This window comes from Acinonyx jubatus, chromosome A1 (assembly GCF_027475565.1).
Source record: "Acinonyx jubatus isolate Ajub_Pintada_27869175 chromosome A1, VMU_Ajub_asm_v1.0, whole genome shotgun sequence".
In the NCBI taxonomy this organism is placed as follows: Eukaryota; Metazoa; Chordata; class Mammalia; order Carnivora; family Felidae; genus Acinonyx; species Acinonyx jubatus.
Genome location: NC_069380.1, coordinates 113,642,959 through 113,662,179, shown reverse-complemented (window position 1 = coordinate 113,662,179; position 19,221 = coordinate 113,642,959). Strand labels below are relative to the sequence as shown.

The 19,221-nt window shown below is 41.9% G+C and overlaps 1 protein-coding gene across 2 annotated transcripts in view; it reads right to left on the bottom strand.

The window, feature by feature from the left end:
• Positions 1 to 13,998, bottom strand: part of CTNNA1 (catenin alpha 1) — a 177,044-nt gene extending 163,046 nt beyond the window's left edge. Inside the window, exon 1 of one of the 2 annotated variants that reach the window (XM_027076581.2) lies at positions 13,841 to 13,998. The gene's annotated coding sequence lies outside the window, so the exon portion shown is untranslated. The remainder of the gene's footprint in view (positions 1 to 13,840) is intronic. The other variant, XM_053221542.1, reaches the window with a different exon arrangement.
• Between the last annotated feature and the right edge of the window lie 5,223 nt (positions 13,999 to 19,221).

The following is a 19,221-nucleotide window of genomic DNA, read 5'->3' as shown; positions in this document are numbered from 1 at the left end:
CTTGGGGCTGTATTCCAAGTACCATGAGATCATGACCTGAACCCAAATCAAGAGTCCAATGCTTAACCCAGTGAGCCACCCAGGTGCCCCCAGCTGACAACAAATTTTAAAACCCAGGGCACCTGGGCAGCTCAGCTGGTTAAGCATCTTTTTTTTTTTTTTAATTTTTCCAAGTTTATTTATTTATTTTGAAGAGAGAGAGAGAGAACAAGCACGAGTGGGGTTGAGGCAGAGAGAAGGAGAGAAAATTCCAAGTGGGCTCTGCACTTGTCAGCACAGACACAGGGCTCAAATCCACGAAGAACCATGAGATCATGACCTGGGCCAAGATCAAGAGTCAGACTCTTAACCAACTGAGCCACCCAGGCGCACCAAGCATCCAACTCTGGATCCTGGCTCAGGTCATGATCTCAGTTTGTGACAGCACATTGGGCTCTGTGCTGACAAAGCCTGCTTGGTATTCCACCTCTCCCTCTCTGCCCTTCCCCTGCTTGTGAGCGCGCTCTCTCTCTCTTCTTCCTCTCAAAATACATAAACATTAAAAAAAACAAATTCAAATTAAAAAAAAAATTTTTTAAACCAAATCACACTATTCATGTAATACTTGTTCCAAATGACCAATCTATATTACAAACATTTAAAATAACACTCAAGGGGCGCCTGGGTGGCTCAGTCAGTTGAGCGGCCGACTGCTGCTCAGGTCATGATCTCACAGCATGTGAGTTCGAGCCCCAGGTCGGGCTCTGTGCTGACGGCTTGGAGCCTGGAGTCTGCTTTGGATTCTGTGTCTCCCTCGCTCTCTGCCCCTAACCCACTTGCATTCTGTCTCTGTGTCTCTCAAAAATAAATAAACATTTTAAAAAAATGTTTTAAGGAACACTCAAAGTTGCCTTTCAAATCATATTTACATTATATGCATTACTCCAAACTTGAGCCACTGAAAAAGCACAAATTAAATCACTATCAAAAACTGGGGTTGATAGATGACAGTCCATCAACAAGTAAACAGAAATCATGTTAATTTCAAGCTCCATTAGAAATGGGGCTAGGGGCACAATGTCACATAGAGAAGTTTGATAGCTATGAAAAAAACTAAAGAAGAAAATAATGAACATTTAGCGGCTCCAACAGAGAAAGAGCAATGTTGAAGTTTTATTTTGAAGCATGGTTATTTCTGCACATTTTGAACTTTCAATAACGCATAAATTTAGTATAGTGCTCTTGCAAGTGAGCAAACAGCATGAGACAGGGCAAGTCAAGCCAGACTGTCCACTTCCCCACACTGTTCAGCACGTTTAAGCCAGCCCACCATGTGAGGGGCTGAGCTGATCAACACACTGTACAAACACCCTTAAGGTCTGGAAGCTAGCACACTCACATCTGGGCAAATTTTAGGAACTGTTGTTCCATGAAGTGCTCACAGATGCCTGATGTATTTAACTTTTTTTCTTAAAAGAAAATAGAAGGTACTAATATGACTTAAATCCTCCAGGGGCACCTGGAGCATCTGACTCATGAGTTTCTGACTCATAATTTCGGCTCAGGTCATGATCTCTCACAGTTCCTGAGATTGAGCATGTCAAGTCCTGTCTCTGCACTGACAGAAGTGTGGGGAGCCTGCTTGGGATTCTCTCTCTCCCTCACTCTCTGTCCCTCCCCCACTCATACTCACACACATGCTCTCTCTTTCTCTCAAAGTTAGTAAACATTAAAAAAAAAAAAAGACTTAAATCTGCTAACATGGACATTATAATGAAAATTCTTGAATACTTTTACTTTTTTTTAAATGTTTATTTATTTTTGAGACAGAGACAGAGCATGAACGGGGGAGGGTCAGAGAGAGAGGGAGACACAGAATCGGAAACAGGCTCCAGGCTCTGAGCTGTCAGCAGAGAGCCCGACGCAGGGCTCGAACTCACGGACCGTGAGATCATGACCTGAGCCGAAGTCGGACGCTTAACCGACTGAGCCACCCAGGCGCCCCAGAATACTTTTACTTTTAAGGGTGTGGCTTCACAGTCACTCATGAGGAAAAAATGATTTGGGCTGAGGAAGTAATCAAACTTGAAAAAAACCTATTTTTACCTATTGTATCACTTTTCATATGCACTAAAATTCACTCTGTTATACTATTCCTTGAGTTTTAACAAACTCAAACAATTGTGTAATCACTTCAACAATCAAAACACAGGAAAGTTAAATGGATTCATTTGATTTTCACAACAGCACATACATATAACTAAACCACAGAATAATACAAAATATTGTTAGCTTCAAGAGCTATTTTGACATCAGCTTAACACAAAGCTACAGTAATCAAAACAGTGTGGTACTGGCATAAAGACAGACATATAGACCAACAGAACAGAACAGACAGTCCAGAAAGAAATGACATTTACAGTCAAATTTGACATTTACTGTCAAATGATTTTTGACAAAGGTGTCAAAATCAGTCAATGAGGAAGACAGTCTTTTCAACAAATGGTCTTGAGTAAACTTGCATAACCACATGCAAATGAATGATGTTGGACCATTACCTAACATCATAAAGAAAAATAAACTCAAAATGAATCAAAGACCTAAATGTAGGAGCTAAAACCATAAAACTTACAAGAAAACACAGGGTAAAAGTTTCATGACACTGGATTTGGCAATGACTTCCTGCATATGGCACCAAAGACACAGGTAACAAAAGAAAAAAATAGATAAATTGAACTTCATCAAAATGAAAACTTTTGTGTATCAACGGATACTATTACCAGAATCAAAAGGCAACCCAGAGAATGGAAGAAAGTATTTTCAAGTCATATGTGATAAGGGATTAATACTCAGAAAATAGAGAAAACTCCTAAAACTAAAAACCAAACAACAACCCAATGATGTGCAAAGGATTTGAATAGACATTTCTCCAGAGATATAGGGATGTCTAAAAAACACATGAAAGATATTCAACATCACCAATCATTAGGAAATGCAAATCAAAACTACAATGAGGGCGTGTGGGTCGCTTGGTTAAGCATCCGACCTCAGCTCAAGTCATGATCTCACAGTTTGTTAAATTAGAGCCCCGCTTCAGGCTCTGTGCTGACAGCTCAGAGCCTGGAGCCTGGTTTGGATTCTGTGTCTCCCTCTCTCTCTGCCCCTCCCTTGCTGATGTTCTGTCTCTCAAAAATAAATAAACGTTAAAAAATTAAAAAAAAAAAACTACAATGTAATACCACCTCAAATTCATTAGGATGGCTACCATAAAAAAAAAGAAAAAAAGAAAATATCAAGTACTGGCAAAGAAATAGAGAAATTAGAGCCCTTGGGCAATTAAAAATAAATGTACCCTATAATCCAGCAATTCCACTTCTGGGTATATCCAAAAGTGAAAGCAGGGTCTCCAAGAGATATTTGTACATTCATGTTCATAGCAGCATTCACAGTAGCTAAAATATGGAAGTAATCATTCATCAAGAAATGAATGAATAAGCATAATGTGGTGTGTGTATATATACATACATATGATAAAATATTATTCAGCCTTAAAAAGGAAGGAAATTTTCATATGCAACCACATGAATGAATCTTGAGGATATTATGTTAATAAGTAAAACAAGACATACAGACATAGTATATGTTAATAAGGGAATTAGTTAATAAGTAAATAGTTAATAAGTAAAACAAGACATAAAGACAAATGCTACATGATTCTTTTATGAAGTACCAAGAGCAGTCAAAGAGACAAAGTAGAATAGCGGCTGCCAGAAACTGGAGTAAGAAAGAAATGGGGAGTTCATAATGTTGTTTAATAAAAATGGGGAGTTGTTTTACTTTTACAAGATAAAAAGATTTCTAGAAATGTATGGCGGTAAGGTTGCACTGCAACATAAATGTAATTAATATCACAGAACTGTAGGCTTAAAACTAGGTAAGAGTAAATTTTAGGGACAAATGGGTGGCTCAGTCAGTTAAGCATCCAACTCTTGATTTTAGCTCAGGGTTCTGAGATTGAGTCCTGCATGGGGCTCCCCACTTGGCATGGAGCCTGCTTGAGATTTTGTCTCTCCCTCGGCCCTCCCCCAAGCTAGCTCTCTTACACACACGTGCACACAATCTCTATCTCTCTAAAAAAACACAAAAGGGCACCTAGGTGGCTCAATCCGTTGAGCGACCAACTCTTGATTTCAGCTCAGGTCACAAATGAGCCCACATCAGTCTCTCTCTCCCCTGTCAGCACACAGCCTGCCTGGGATTCTCGCTCTCAAAATAAATATTTAAACTAAATCATTAATCAATGGTAGCAAATTTTATTGAATTTTTTAATGTTTACTTTTGAGAGAGACAGAGTGAGAGCCAGGGGAGGGGTAGAGAGAGAGGAAGAAGACACAAAATCCAAAGCAAGCTCCAGGCTCTGAGCTGTCAGCACAGAGCCCAACACGGGGCTCTAACTCACTGCGACATCAAGACCTGAGCCAAGGTCAGATGCTTAATAGACTGAGCCAACCAGGCACCCCACTGATAGTAAATTTTATGTTTATTTCACCACAGTAAAAATTTTAAGGGAAAAAAAAAAGGAAATTCTGACACATGCTACAACATGAATGAACCTTAAAAACATTGTATCAATAAATGAAATAAGCCAGACACAAAAGGACAAATATTGTATGGTTCCACTTTTATATGAAGTACCTAAAATAGGCAAATTCATAGAGACAGTAAGTAGAAGAGAGGTTATCAGAGGCTGGGTAGAGGGGAGGATGGGAAGTCACTGTCAAATACATACAAAGTTTCTGTTTCGGATGACAAAAAAGTTCCGAAAATAGATAGTGATGATGGTTGCACATCATAAATGTATTTAAGGCCATTGAAGTATACACTTAACAACTATTAAAATGGGAAGTTTTATCTTATGTATGTTTAACTATAATTAAAAAAATATTTTAAGAGTAGCAAACCTTTTCCAAGTTAACCTCAAGAAATAATCAAAGATGGGGAGAAGATTGAGCTACACTAACACGGCTCTACAAGCAAACTAAATGTCTAATAGGGCTGATCAAAAAGAAACTACAAAATGGAATAGTAGGCGATCATTAATATGCTATATCGGTACTGTGCAATTAATCATATATCATCAGTTCTAAAGCATACATATTTCACATTTTTAAGCCTCTAACATCTGGATGGGTCTTACAATTGATGTCATTGTCTAGTATATTTGGTGGTGTTTCCTTTTTCAAAGGGATACATAAAATAAAGGTTAATCTTATCCTACTAATAGGGGAAATGTTCAAATTACGACAAATGAACAGATTACAAAAGAAGACAAAGTAAAAACTAATTTTTATAAAAGTTATTGTCAATATACATACCCAAAAACAAAGATTAGAGGATGTACACCAAAACGTTACCAGTGTCTATCTTTAGGTGCTATGAGCTTTATTACAAAAAACTTTTTTAATAAGGGGCGCCTGGGTGGCTCAGCCAGTTAAGCGTCCAACTTCAACTTAGGTCATGATCTCGTGGTCCATGAGTTCAAGCCCAGCTTCAGGCTCTGTGCTGACAGCTCAGAGCCTGGAGCCTGCTTTGACTGGCTGTCTCCCTCCCTCTCTGCCCCTCCCTCACTCATGCTCTGTCTCTGTTTCTCAAAAATGAATAAACATTAAAAAAAATTTTTTTTTTAACTTTAATAAACTGGATGTAAAACCATGCCTCCACCCCTTGGCACAATCCTATATATAGCATATGTATACCTACTATAACTAATTCAGTATTTGTTGAAGAGTATCTGCTATGGGTTTATAAATGAATCAGGGGCGCCTGGGTGGCTCAGTCAGTTAAGCATCCGTCTTCAACCATCTTCGGCTCAGGTCATGAGCTTGATTCTATGCTGACAGCTCAGAGCCTGGAGCCTCCTTTGCATTCTGCATCTCCCTTTCTCTGCCCCTCCCCCGCTCATACTGTCTCATGGTCTCTCTCTCTCTGAAAAGTAAATAAACATTTAAAAAAAATTTTAATTAAAAAAATGAGTCAGGTATCATAGGAGTCAAAGATTCAGAAGGATGTAATTACCCTGAAGGAGTTCGGCATCTACCAAAAGATTTTAAGGTCTAGAAGAGTCTTAAGGAAGGTAAACCTGCAATTTAATGCTATTTAAGTACTGAACTAGCTCACTAGTTTTACTTGCAAGACAACCCACTTAATATGAATAAAAACATTTCCTGTTCAGGAATTAAATTTTATCATTTTATCACATTAGAAGTTTAAATAAATATACTTCATAAATTCTCTTATTCATTACACAGATAGCAAAGTTCAAACTCTAAGCTCTCCAGCTGGGACTTAAAAGATTAAAAATTCCTAAGGCAGGCTAGGTAGCTCAGCTGGTTGAGTGTCCAACTCCTGATTTCTCAGGTCCTGATCTCATGGTTCCTGACTTCAAAGCCCTGCATCCAACTCTGCACTGGCAGCACACAGCCTAATTGTGATTCTCTCTTCCTTTCTCTCTGTCCCTCCCGTGCTTTCTCTCTCAAAATAAAAAAATAAATAAATAAAAATTAAAAAAAAAAAAAAACAACAAAACTCCTCCCTGGGGCACCTGGGTGGCTCAGGTCATGATCTCACCGTTCACAGCTCAGAGCCTGGAGCCTGCTTTGGATTCTGTCTCCCTCTCTCTCTGCCCCTCCTGTGATCACACACTGTCTAACGCCTAAAAACACGTTATCATCCTAATTCATGAGACAGACATAATCAATGACAAATCACCAATAGCAGGAAACACCCCACCATAAATCTTGAGTGTTCATTATGACCATTTAAAAATTACATTAAAAAAATTTTTTCCTACTTTCTCCTTGTTCACCATGTGCTCACTGTGCTGAAGGGTAAAGCAGCTACAATAGTAACTTAGTTCCTTCCCTCAAGATGTCCACAGTGTAGTTGAGGGGAGAAAAAAAGCATAAAAAGCTCCATGCTATGGGATTTGGCAATGATTTACATATGACACCAAAAGCACAAACAAAAGATAAACCAGGTAAGCTGACCTTGATCAAAATGTAAAAGTTTCATGAATCAAAGGACATTATCAGCCCATAAACTTAGATAAAATATTTACAAATCATATACTGAAAAGTAATAAATATCCAGAATGTACACCCACTATTGGATATTTACCCAGAGAATATGAAAACACTAATTCAAAAAGATACATGCATCCTTATGTTTATTGCAATATTATTTACAATAGCCAAATTATGGAAGCAGCCCAAGTGCCCATTGATTAATGAATGGATGAAGTAGATGTGGGGTGTGTGTTACAACACACACACACACACACACACACACACACACACACACACTCAATGGAATATTACTCGGCCATAAAAAAAGAATGAAATCTTGCCATTTGCTACATGGATGGATCCAGAAAATATAACGCTAAGTGAAATGAATCAGAGAAAGACAAATACCATATGATTTGACTCATATGTACAATTTAACAAAACAAAGAAAAAAAAGACACAACCAAAAAACAGACACTTAACTATAAATGATGGCTACCAGAGGGGAGGTGGGTGGGGGTGAGTGAAATAGGTGAATTAAGGATACACTTATTATGATGAGCATTAAGTAATGCACAGAATTGTTGAATCACTACACCATATACTTGAAACTGTAACACTGTATGTTAACTATGCTGGATTTTTTTTAAAATCCAGAACACATAAAAAACTCCTATAACTCAAAAGGGGGGTAGGGAGCTAACAACCCAATTAAAACTCTTGCACAGAGATTTCCTCAAAGAAAATATACAAATGGATCATAAGCACATGAAAAGATGCTCAACATCACTTATCAGAGAAATGCAAATCAAAACTGCAAAGAAATATCACCTCACTTCCATTAGGATGGCTAGAAAGAAAGAAAGAAAGAAAGAAAAGAAAAGAAAGAAAGGCGCCTGGGTGGCTCAATGGGTTATCGACATTTTTTAATTTATTTTTTTTTAATTTACATCCAAATTAGTTAGCATATAGTGCAACAATGATTTCAGGAGTAGATTCCCTAATGCCCCTTACCCATTTAGCCCACCCCACCAAAACCCCTCCAGTAACCCTCTGTTTGTTCTCCATATTTAAGAGTCTCTTATGTTTTGTCCCTCTCCGTTTTTATATTATTTTTGTTTCCCTTCCCTTATGTTCATTTGTTTTATCCCTTAAAGTCATCATATGTGTGAAGTCATATGATATTTGCCTTTCTCTGACTAATTTCACTTAGTGTGATACCCTCTAGTTCCATCCACGTAGTTGCAAATGGCAAGATGTCATTCTTTTTGATTGCCGAGTAATACTCCACTGTGTGTGTGTGTGTGTGTGTGTGTGTGTGTGTGTGTGTGTGTGTGTGTATACACACACCATATCTTCCTTATTCATTCATCCATTGATGGACATTGGGCTCTTTCCATACTTTGGCTGTTGTTGATAGTGCTGCTATAAAATTGGGGTGCATGTATCCCTTCAAAACAGAACACCTGTATCCCTTCGATAAATACCTAGTAGTGCAATTAGCTGGGTCGTAGGGTGGTTCTATTTTTAATGTTTTGAGGAACCTCCTCCAGAGTGGCTTCTCCAGCTTGCATTCCCACCAGCAATGCAAAAGACATCCTCTGTCTCCGCATCCTCGCCAACATCTGTTGTTGCCTGAGTTGTTAATGTTAGCCAGCCTGAGAGGTGTAAGGTGGTATCTCACTGTGGTTTTGAAGCACTGACTCTTGATTTTGGCTCATGTCATTATCTCATAGTTCTTGAGATGAAGCCCCGCCACAGGCTCCCCGCTGACAGGGCAGAGCCTGCTTGGAGTTCTCTCTCTCCCTCCTCTGCTCTCTGTTGCTCCCCAGCTCGCGTGCACATGCGCTCACTCTGTCTCTCTCTCATTAATAATAAAATTTTTAAAAAGAAAGAAAATAACAAGTGTTGGTGAAGATGTGTTATTAACAGCCAAAAAGTGCTAGCAACCGAAGTATCCATCAACAGATGAAGAGATAATGGAGTATCATTCTGCCTAAAAAAGAAAGGAAATTCTGACACATGCTACAACACAGGTGAACCCTGAAGGTATTATGCTAAGCAAAATAAACCAGTCACAAAAGAACAAAGACTGTAGTATTCCACCTACGTGAGGTGCCTACAGTAATCAAATTCAAGAGAAGAAAAGTACAATGGTGGTTGTCAGGGGACTGAAGAGAGGCAAAATGGGGAGTTACTGTTTAACAAATATGAAGTTTCAGTTTGGGAAAATGAAAAAAATTGCAGATATGGATCGCGGTGGTAAGTTCACAAAAACGTGAATATACTCAATGCCACCAGTATACATAAAAATAATTAAACGGTACATTTTGTTACATATATTTAACCACCAAAAAACACACAAAAAAAATACCAAAAAACAGGATACTGAGAATGTCATAATCAGGGGCAAATTTTAGATTTCTCATCAATTAAAGATCATTTCAGCCATGATGAAAAATGTCTCAATGGTAAAACATGTTAATAAGCCTTCATAAATGGATGGCATTTGTGTCTGAGAAGGATGAGGCACTCTAGTATGAATGGCTGGCAGGTGCAGAGGACACATACGTCTACTGTAAGTAGAAAATTAATTTGAATTTACAGTAGAAAATAAATTTGAACAAGTTAAGTTAGGGCCAGAATTCAGAAGCCCTTGAATGCCAACCAGAGTCTGACCAGTTCAACAAGGCGATAGTAGTAAGTTTCTCAAATGAATGTGAGTTCTGCTTAGGTATAAAGACTGAAAAGCTGGAGGGGAAGACAGGAAGACACTCAACTAACTATGGCAAACACTAATTAACACTATGACACTCAACTAACTATGGCAACTATAATGTTCCCAAATATCAGATTAAAAACTGAAATGAGCACAGAGACAGGTAGTGACTTCAAACTGACAAGAAGGGATTTCCAGAGTACTGGCTGGTAATTTACTGTTTCTTGGTCTGGATAGTGGATGTGATGGTCTTCGCTCAACTACTTCAATAAGCAGGTACTCTTATGATTTGAGCACTCTTCTACATGTATATCATACTTTAAGTTTTGTCAAAAATAAAAGCCTAGACCTCACTTCTAAGAAACCCCCAGCTGGGAGGAAGGCATACATAAAAATATTTACCAAACAGTATAAAAGATGCAACCACAGAATATGTACAAATGACCCAAGAAGCACTGAGTTCTAAGAGAAAACCAGAGGCAGTGACATCTAAGGTGGGTTTTAAAGAGTAAATGAGTTTGTCAGATGGATGAAAAAGAGAACAGTGCTCCAGCCAAAGGAAAAAATATGAAAAAGGCACCAAAGCAAACAATAATACAACAATTTATCCAGAGAACAAGTAGTTTTGATAGTTCAAAGATAAGATAATCTAAACTACGGTGGAAGTAGAGAAAACAGAAAAAAGTAATTAATGTAAGATGAACAATGGATGGAGAAGATTTCATCTCTGATTAGATACGGGTAGAAAAGGAAGAAGAATGGAATGGAGATGGTTTTCAGTTTGCCATAATCAGACTACTGCCTCATCCATCACAGTTCCACCCACAAGCTAGACTCCAAGCTGAGAAGCCACTTTTTCCTCCTTCATTCAACAAGTATCTAATTTGCCCTCCAGGCAAGGTACCAAGTCAAATGCTAAGGTTATCAAGGGGCTCAGAAGCCCACTTCCTGGAGGAAAAAGCAAGCAGGGACATCAGTAACAAGGTACAATACAATGCAGGACACCTCCTGGTGAGAAGGTTTGCTACCAGAAAGGAAAGGGCTAACTTGAGTCATGAGATATGACTAAAAGCTCATCGTGAAAGGGACAAAATACAATGGGAGCAGGGGTATCATTGAGGAAACAGTTACAGATAAGCTTACACCCCTACACCCAATCCATATTTAAGTCCTCTCTCATTTCCCCAAAATACAGCTCCCTTTATCCCCACCACCGCATTCCCACCATCTTCCTTGCTTAACTCCCTATTTTCATTTGTACACAAGGCTTCGAAGCACAACCAGGAGTGCTCTTCCTTTAAAAAATCAGATCATGAAAGGCACCTGGGTGGCTCAGTGGGTTGAGCCTTGGACTTCTGCTCGGGTCACAATCTTGCCATTCATGGCTTCGGCCTATGCTGGGCTCCGCACTGACAGTGTGGAGCCTGCTTGGGATTCTCTCTCCTTCCCGCTCTCTGCCCCTCCCCCACTCACACTTCCCTCTCTCTCCCTCTCTCAAAAATGAATAAGTGAACCTCGGGGCGCTTGGGTGGCTCAGTCGGTTGGGCGTCCTACTTTGGCTCAGATCATGATCTCACAGTTCATGAGTTTAAGCCCCGCATCAGGCTCCATGCTGACAGGGCTCCATGCTGACATCACGGACAGAGCCTAGAGCTTGCTTTGGATTCTCTGTCTCCCTCTCGCTCAGCCCCTCCCTACTCGTACTCTGCCTCTCCCTCAAAAATAAACATTAAAAAAAATTTTTAAGTAAATAAATGAATAAACTTTAAAAAAAAACAAAAAAACAAAAAAACCAGATCATGAAACTCCCCACAATAGCTGCTTACAGCTCTTAGCATAAAATTCAAACATGTGACCTAGCATTCTGCAATCTCATGTGAGGCCTTCTCCCCACCCCAAAAGTTTTCAAGATATACAGGTCTTCTCTTAGGTCTCAAGCCACATGAAGTTCATTCCTATCTCAGGACCTTCAACACAAGCAGAGGACCGTGTTCCCTTGTCCAGATCTTCACCAGCACTACACACCACCACCCGCAACAACCAGTCTGTCCGTCATGTCTCAGGCTATTACTTTCTCAAAAAAAATTCCAGGACCCTACCAGTTACTGCTGATCTCCACATGTGGTTTAGGTTTCCAGAAAAGTGTCTCATTCTGGGCATGCTGAGGCTGAGAAGCCCCTAGGACACTCAGCTCTCTGGTGTACAGGTGACCATGTAGGTCAGGTGACACATCCACGATAAGAAGAGAAGCTTGGACTTTAGTATCTAAGCTTGAAGACAGGGAGACTGTGAGAAGAGATTCTCACCGTGGAAAAGGCACCCCTGATCTCTCAATCACTGTCTGGAATGAAATGTTGATGATGGGAATGAAGGTGATGCCACGTCAATGGTGTGAAAAACTGAGACATGTTGGATAGAATCTCGGGCATGAGTAGACTGGAAAAAAAAAAACAAAAAAACAACACACAACTGAAAAGAGCCAAAAATTTAAGGAAAACCAGAAGAGTTATGTCACAATTCCACAAACTCCTCTTCTATGTTTCCTCCACTGACAAAACCCTACTTATGTTTCATCCAGTTCAAACGCCATTCTCTTCCAGAAGCCTTTCTGGACTTCTCCAAACAAAACTTATTAGCCCCCTCTCCATGCGTCCGCAAGTTTCTTTTATCGTTAGTAGTGTATAAAATTTGACCCATCCACAAGTACTGTTAGGGTCCGCCCTACACTACATCTAAGCTATCTACCTTCCCTACATTACACTGTCAGCTCTTGGGGGGGCACAGACGACATCTTAAATCATCTGTGGGTCTGAAAGAAAAGTGGATAAAACAGTTATTTTTTAAAAGTTAAGAAGGATAAATAACTGGCGAGAGGCTATCGGTAATTTCTCCACTTTTAACATCTTATGAAACAAAATAACAAATTTGTATAAATTATTTTAATTTATTTAATTAATAACAGTAATTTAACTTACATTTTCTTAAAGTAACATATACCTGTAGTGTCCTTTAAAAAGTCAGTGCCAAAAAAAAAAAAAATATCCTCTCATGGAAATGCTTATCCTGTGGCAACAATACAATGATGTAACCGTTTCCTTCAACATATATACGATATGCCCTAAGTTTATTTGGAGACTTACCATATCTTAACATAATCTTCTAAACTGTAGATTCTGTACAAAACAAACACCAAAAAAATGTTAGAGAGGCAGGAGGACATGAGGGTGTCTGCCAATCCTGGTTTGAGCCAACTGCCGCCTGCATTGTTGGGAAGCCATTCCTGCCAAGCCAGGGTCAGGCATTCGGTCCACATTTGTTCCAACAAGTGCTTCACACACGCACACTCCTTTAAAAGTCCACAAGAAAGACTCCAACGCCACCCGTGAATACCAGAACTAACCAGAGGGAAGTACGTCCTATTAACCAGCACGAATAGACTGAGTAATTGCACAACAAAGGTTAACTTGGTACACGCCAAAAGTCCACTCGGGTGTGGCGCACCTTCCCAGCCAGACCCAGTCCGAGAAAGCACTGCACTCGCACATTCGCCCCGGCCGCGCGTGCGGGAGCTCGGGCTCCGCAATCCTCACGTCCACCCGCCAGCCAAGTTTCGGAGGCGGGGGAGGAGGGTGCGACCACGGAAACCACAAACCACAATCACTTCACAGGAAAGCTCAACTCTCCGCCACTCCCGTACCGGAAACAGCGCGCAGCCTCCGCTCCACAAGGAAGGCGGCCGAGGGGGTCGGGCGCGCGCGCCGAGTTGGCCGCGACAAAGTTTAGAAACCGAGAGAAACTTTCCCGGGAGGAAACGGCGCGTCCGCGCGGGGGCTGCAGCTCGCTCCGCTCCAGCCACTGCGGCCCCTCAACTTCCCCAGCGCCAGGAAGAGGCGGTCCCGCCCGCTCGCCCCTCCAGGGCGCAGGCCGGGGGCCCCGCAAGAGAAACCGGTCGGGCGCCGCACCGCAGCCCTTCAGGAGCCCGATTCAGGGCGGCGTCGCGGAGAAGACCGTGGCCGGCCCGCCCACAAGAGGAGCCCCTCAGCCCGGGTGCGGAGCCCGCGTCCGCCTGAAGAGTTACCTGCGGCGAGTGGGCGAGCGCAGGAAGAATTCCCGAGGCCCGAAGCCGACGGCCGCCGCTTTGTCTCCCTCCAGTCCGGCTCCGAAGAGGAAATGGGCAGCGCGGCGCCCCCGCCCCCCGCCCGCGGCCCCGGCCCCGCCCGCCCTTCCCGGCACCTCCCTCCGGCGCGCTCTTCCCGGCGCCTCCCGCCGTCGCCCCGCTTTCCAGGCCCTCGCTTTGGGGGTGAGGTCCCGACGGAGAGACGTTGGCGACGCCGAGGCGGGACCCCCAGGAGGACCTCTTGCTCTCCGCCCTTTACCCCTGAGTTACTTCATCCCAAGGCTCCAGTGGGCTTTCGGGCCGGGAGTGACACCATCCCCGCTCCGAGAAGTAAGTAGGAGGAGCGGTGACTCCTGGAACAGCCCGCGAGCGGGGGAGGGCAGGTGAGTCACCGCTCCGCGCACAGGTGAGTCTCCCGGCGCTGCCCGCGCTGGCCCCACCCCCCAGCCGGTGGCTCAGGGACTGGGCGCGGCGACGCAGTCCTGTGGACGCTCCTCTGAGGAGTGCCACAGGTGCTCCCGAGTAACAGTCTTCCAGAAAAGTAGTCTAGGCCCACTCACTGATTTTACGGAAGGAAACTGGCCTCACAGCTTGAGGCGGAGTGGAACTAGAATCCGACTCCAGGGACCTTATAATGTGAGGTGGAAGGCCTCCTTGAAATCACCTAACTCATCCCCTCACTTGACAGATCCGGAAGCCAAGATCCCTCCGGTTGAAGGACAAGGAACATGTCACAGCAGGAACCCCTCTTGTGATTGCCCCCTGCACACACAGACACACACTTGATGGACCTGGCTTTTATCCCTACCCCTCAAGCCATTTAGGGAATGTTCATCCCCACCCTTCCTTATCTTCCTGGTGAATGCTCTAAAATAACTTCAAAACAAACAAAACAAAAAACAAACAAAACAATTACATATTCACTGTCAGCCTGATTAAAAAAAAAAAAAAATACCTAAAGGTTTCAACTCCTTCATCCTGGGGTGATGAACAAGGTTGATTTCAGTATTGACCTAGAAATCCAAAATAATGCAAGACCCAATACCCACTGCAATCTTGGTGCTGAGCACTGAGTAGGGTACTAGGGAGACTGCCCACAACATGTTTACCCTTTACTACTCACATCTCCTTCTCCCCCAGGGAATACAAACTCCTGGAAAACAAAACCTGTATTTCCTCCAACACCCCAGCTCAATGCTCATCCCCTAGACAGTGCCAAGTTAACATCTACAGGTGAATGTGCCCACGGTAATTCAAAGCACTCTGGGTTTCTGCTAGGTAAGAGATGTGGACAAGGCACAATAGAGGACCATGAAGGGAGAGAACAAACTTCAAAGAGAAAGAGAGACCTTAACAAGCCATTCTTGCCCCAATACACCCCATTCTCTTTCTGTCTTCAGAGTCTTTGCTCCTGTAGTCTCCCTTGCCTGGAATGCCATGGCTTCCCCCCACTACCACACTTGGCTACCTCAGAACATAGTAATCAATCAATAAATATCTGTTTGAACCAACAAGAGACAGTTAAGGGATTATACTCCATACCTTTGTATATCCATCACTTCACTCAGGAGCAGCTACTTAACTTGTGAGTCCCCTTGTTCAAAAATTATTAACAATTTCAAGACAGCAGAGTATTCATGAAGCCATTCTAAGCATAAGGCCCTACTGTAGGTTTAATATTTATGTCCCCAAAAGTTCATATTTTGAAAACCTAGGGCCAAAACTCATGGTATTAGGAGAGGGACTTTGGGGAGGTGACTAGGTCATAAGGGTGGAGCCCTCTGGAATGGGATTAGTGCCCTTATACAAGAGGCCCCAGAGATATCCCTTGCCCCTTCTGCCATGTGAGGACACAGCAAGAAGGCTCTATGAACCACAAAGAGAGGAAGAGAACTCTCACCAGAATGTTACCATGCTGATACCTTGATCTTGGACTTTCCAGTCCCCAGAACTATGAGAAAGGAATTTCTCAGTCTGTGGTATTTTGTTATAGCAGTGCAAAGGCCTTAAAGATGAAAGTGCAAGGGTTGTTTTGAGAAGAGAAGGGTCAGGTGACAAAAAGGATATGCTAAGGGACTTGCAGTATGCCCTGTAAGCTAGGGGAGTCAGCTTTCTACCTCTGAGAAACCTTGAAAAGCTTACCAGGAAGACTTGAGCTTTCACCGTGTCCCAGGCACTTCCTTTGTGCCAGGTGGTGGGGGAGCCATGACACGATAGAGAATAAAACTACCCTGATGCTCTTCTCACACAACTTAAAATATAATGGAAGAGACAGCTATTAAAACAGGTAAAACTATAAAAAGGAAGTCAAGTGTGAAGATAGAAGAGAGATAGAAGTAGATATGAGGGGGAAATTAACCTAGGCTGGGTTCAGCGACCTGAGGAAGTGACCTTTATGTTATGACCCACGCCGGTCATACTTTAGCACTCACCTCTCTACCAAAATTGCTTTCATCAAGGTCTCTGATAACCTCCATGATGCCAAATCCAGTGGTCAGTCTCGTGCACAGTTGACTTTTACCATCATCAGTGCTTGATCACTCTCCTTCTTGACACACGATCTTCATTGGGCCTCCAGGACACTAGGTTCTTCTGAGTTTCTTCAGCATCCCTAGCTGCAACTTCTTATTCTCCTTTGGAGATTCCTTCTAAATCCTCCCAACCTTTAAATGTTAGAGCAGCAGTTCTCAAAGTGCACTCCAAGGGCTCCTGAGTCCCTTTTTTTTGGGGGGGGGGGGGCGGGTAGTAAGGTGAAACTATTTTCATAATAATATTAGAATATCATTTGCCTTTTTCACTCCCAGTCTTTCATGGTGTACACTATAGTGTTCCAGACGACATGATGTATCATATGGCATCACACAGAATGCAGAAGCAGATGGAGAATCCAGTTACCTTTTATTAAACCAGACAGTTAAAGAGATTTGCAAAAATGCAAATAATAATGACACTTCTCCCTAAATTTCCTTTTGTTTTCGACAACATTGTCATTTTGCTTTAAAAGATGTTATTGATGATAATGTAATAATACAGTAAATATTGACAGACAAAACTCACATAAACAAAAGCTCTTTGAGATCCTCAAAAAGTTTTAAGAGTGTAGAAGATTCTTGAGATCAAAAAGTTTAAGAACTGATGTTACAGTGTCCCAGGATCCATCCTTAGACCCTTTTGTCTGCCATAAACCCATTGGCAACCTCATCCAATCTTTTGGCATTAAATATGCTGACAATTCCAGGTTTATGATGCAACCTGAACCTTTCCCTTGAATTCTAACTCCCATATTCATTTCCCTACTTGATACCTCCATTTGGATACCTAGTAGGCATCTAGACATTTCACTTTATATGTCTATATGTCTAAAACTGATTTCCTGACAACTGTCCAAACCTGCTGATCCCACAGTTTTCTTCCTTTCATTAAATGGCAACTCCATTCTTCTAGTTGTTTAGGCCAAAAACCTTGGAATCATCCTTGACCATGTTCTTTTCCTCACACATTTTATATCTGATTACTCAACCAATCCTGTGCCTCTACCTTCAAAATGTAGTGTGTGTGTGTGTGTGTGTGTGTGTGTGTGTGTGTGTGTGTGTGTGTGTATTTTATACCATTTCCACTGTTAACATCCTGAATCAAGCCATCATTATCACTTACTTGAATTTCACAGAAGCCTCCTAACTGGTCTCCTTACTTTCGCCCTTGCCTCCCACAGTCTACTCTTATTTCAGCAGCTGGAGTGATTCTGTTAAAATATAAGTCCATACATGTCACTCCTACTCTGCCCAGAATCCTCCAATGGCTCCTATCCCACCCAGAGGAAAAGGCAAGGTCCTTATAAGGGCCTGCAGACCTTACCTGCTCCTACACATTTCTCTGACACACTGGCCTCTTTACTATTCCTGGAACCCATCAGGCAGGCTCTCCCGTTAGGGCCTTTGCTTTCTGCCTGGAATGCTCTCCTTCAAATAACTGCCTGACTCACACTCTCTCACCTCCCCCAGGTCTAGGCTCAGCTGTCACTTTTTGAGGGAGGCCTCTTGGCCACCCTATTTAAAATTGCAACCATTTCCTCCAACATCCCCATCCCTCTTTCCTTGCTTTTTATTTCTCCTTAGAGTATATCACCATCTGACATATAAAGTCATACTTATATTTATATTTATATTTATATATTTATTTTTTAACTTATTGTTTTCTCCTGTTTTCCACCAGAATTTAAGCCTCATGAGGGTGAGAACTGTTGTCTATTTTATTCAGTGCTATGTCTTTGATGCCTAGAATAGTGCCTGGTACATAGCAGATCCCTCAATAAATATTTGTTGAATGAATGAAAGAATGAATAAGTGGGACCTTAAAAAAAGACAATGACAAAATGGATAGGGAGGGAAGGAAAGAGTTTGATTCTAGACCAAGGGACAAGGAACTTTGAACGTCCTGAGTCCCATTACAGGAAAAGAAGTTCTCTGATTTAGGAGCTGGTGAGGTAAGCAGAGGCCAGACTGGAGAGGGCTTTTTAAGGCTTCACACTTTACTACGAGGGGAAGGGGACACTACAAAGGATTTTACACAAAGAGATAATATGGTCTTATTTTGTTTTTAAAAATTTTGCTTTGGAAGAAAGCAGATTGTAAAGCAGTGCACATAATACCCTATTTATGTTTGAAAAACATATACATATCCATTTTAATGCTCTTTCCTCATAGCTGCTAAGCCATTTAAAACATATCATCTGTTCAGAACCCTCCAGTTTGTCCTATCTCACTCAGAATAAAATCTACAAGATCTTGCCTAGCAACCTCAGACCCATCTTTGGCTTTTCCCCTACATCTTTCCCTACTGCCCTGTACTTTTCCATAACACATCAAGCACTTTCCTGCCTCATGGCCTTTGCGTTTCCAGTTCCTTATGCTTGGAATGGTCTTCCCCCCCATAGCATTTTATCTCACCCCATGGCTTCATTCAGATCTCAAAGTTCTCCTTGTTCAAGCGGCATTCCCTAACTGCCCTTCATAAAATACCACTAGCACCCACTTCCCTCCCCTACCCTCTCCATTATATTTCGTATTTTTTAAAGATATTTTTAAATTTTAATGTATTTTTTTTGAGAGAGAGAGAGAGAGAGAGAGAGAGCGCGCGCACATGAGTGGGGGAGAGAGGCAAAGGGAGAAAAAGAGAATCTTAAGCAGGCTCCTTGATCAGTGTGGAGCCAGATGAGAGGCTCAGTTCCATGACCCTGGGATCATGACCTGAACTGAAATTGAGATTTGGACACCCCACCACTGAACCAGCCATGTGTCCTTCCATTTTATTTCTTTATCCTACTGTACTTCATAGCACTAGTC